General features: G+C 36.3%; 1 protein-coding gene across 1 annotated transcript in view; it reads right to left on the minus strand.

The window, feature by feature from the left end:
- Positions 1-2,314, minus strand: part of LOC117116305 — a 15,802-nt gene that overhangs the window by 12,921 nt on the left and 567 nt on the right. The window lies entirely within an intron of this gene.

Below are 2,314 nucleotides of genomic sequence, written 5' to 3' on the forward strand. Positions count from 1 at the left end.
ATATTTTTATTACCACTATTGATATCATTACAGTATTATCACCATCCGTCATCATCATCCTTATCCTATTCGTCATCGTCATCATCATTTTCATTGTTGTCTAATCATTATAATCATCCTTACTATCATCGATCGTTGTAATCATCACCATAATCATCATCATCACATCATACTCATCCATCGTCATCGTCCTCATCTTCATCATGTCCTTATCAATCATCTATCGTCGTTATCATCATCCTCATAATCTTCATCCTCATCATTCTTCATCATTTTCTTCATCATCATATCCATCCTCATCCATCATCCTCATCATCATCAATGGCATAGCCAGCTATTGGCACAGTTGGGACAGTCCCACACCATTTTTCCAATGGGTCCACAAAAAATGGGCCACATTTTAAAAAGGGGTCCAAATTATGTAATTTTATGCATACAATGGATCCAGATAACTTATATTTAGTTAAATATGGGTAAAATTTAAGAAAATGGACCCCTCTGATATTGTCCCACACCGTTTAAAAATCCTGGCCATGGCATTGATCCTCATCCATCATCGTCACCCTCATCACCATCCTCACCAATCATTGTTAACATCATCACCATCACCTTCATCCTACTAACCATCCTCATCCATCATCATCCTTATTCTCATCATCATCAACCTCATCCTTATCCTACTTATCATCATCACTCATTCATCATCATAGTCCTCGTTATCATCATCATTGTCATTGTCATTATCATCCTCATCAATCATCCTCATTACAATCATCATCTATCATCATCATCATCCATCATCATCTTTGTCCTCATCATCAACCACATCATCATCATCATCATATTATCAATCATAATACTCATAATGAGGATGATAATGAAGAGGATGAGGACGACAAGAATGAAGATGAGGATGAGGGGCAGACGGGATGTTTCTTATCATTCGTCATCATTAACCTCAACAACATCATTCTCATCAATCATCCTCATCATTATCACGATCACCCTCATCAACGACCATTATCATCAATCATAATCATCATCAACCTTATTTTCATCATTATCAAACTCATCATCCTAATCCTTCTCCTTATTGTCATCATTATCCTCACCATTCTTATCAGCATCATTTTCTTCCTCATCATCTTCCGTCATCAATCATCATCTACCTCATCATCTTCCTTCTCCTCATCAGCCACATCATCCTCATCCTCCTCATCATCATTCTTAATATCTTAATCACCATAATCATAATCATCATTACCATCATCCTCATTATCATCATCATCATCGTCATCATTACCAACATCATTTTCATCATTATCCTCTTCATCATCAGTCACTACCATCATCATGAGGATGATGAAGATGAGGACGACGAGAATGAAGATAATGACAAGGGTGAGGATGAGAGGGATGATTCTCATCATTCATCATCATCATCATCATTCTCATCAATCATTTCCTATCATTCTCATCACCATCATCACAATCATTATAATCAACAACCATTATCATCAATCGTAATCACCATCATCTTTTTCCTCACCATCATCCTCATCATCTTTCTTCTCCTCATCATCATCAACATCCTCCTTATAATGGGGAATATAATGAGGATGGGGATGACAATAAGGAAGATGATGATGATAATAATAATAATGACATCAGTATATTAAGAATAACAGTATAATGCTAATATTAATGTGAATTATAAACTATAAATTTTTTAAAACGCATAAGAATAATGATATGAGTAACAACATAATAGTATACTATACTAATGATGATGAAGAAAAATGTAGTGTAGAAAGATTAAATTTAAATAGCTAAACATTTCCTTTAATTTTGATTGTCTTAGTCTTGGAATTCGGTGTGTTGACGCCATCATTCCAAATTTGCTTGGGAGGTGGGGAATTCCCGTCTGACAGGCCTAGACTCCCATCGTCCGATGCCTCGACAAGGTTGCCACACCACAAATAATGATTTGCTTATCCATATAACATTATTTTGATTGCCAATCCCTAATATTTTGGCTTAAAAGCAAAATTTTGGGCCATACAAAGCTAAAAAGAAACTCTCCCATAAGCCCAGGGAAGTTTATTCCGGGACTCTGACCGAGGGTCTAGTCGGCCCTGTGTTTGGACCCACCATATCAGACCTCCTGGGGCCACCACCGAACGACTATAATGGGTAAGTATTTAACTAAGGTCCTGTCAGTTTTCACAGTTATAGAAAAAAACTAAAAGTGACTAAAAAATTGGTATGTTAAAGCAAAATTTCACTATTCCGTTTTTTCGTTGGGTTAACTTTG

The sequence above is a fragment of the Anneissia japonica genome, unplaced genomic scaffold (genome assembly GCF_011630105.1).
Source record: "Anneissia japonica isolate Jap-2015-1 unplaced genomic scaffold, ASM1163010v1 scaffold287602_len1038180_cov171, whole genome shotgun sequence".
In the NCBI taxonomy this organism is placed as follows: Eukaryota; Metazoa; Echinodermata; class Crinoidea; order Comatulida; family Comatulidae; genus Anneissia; species Anneissia japonica.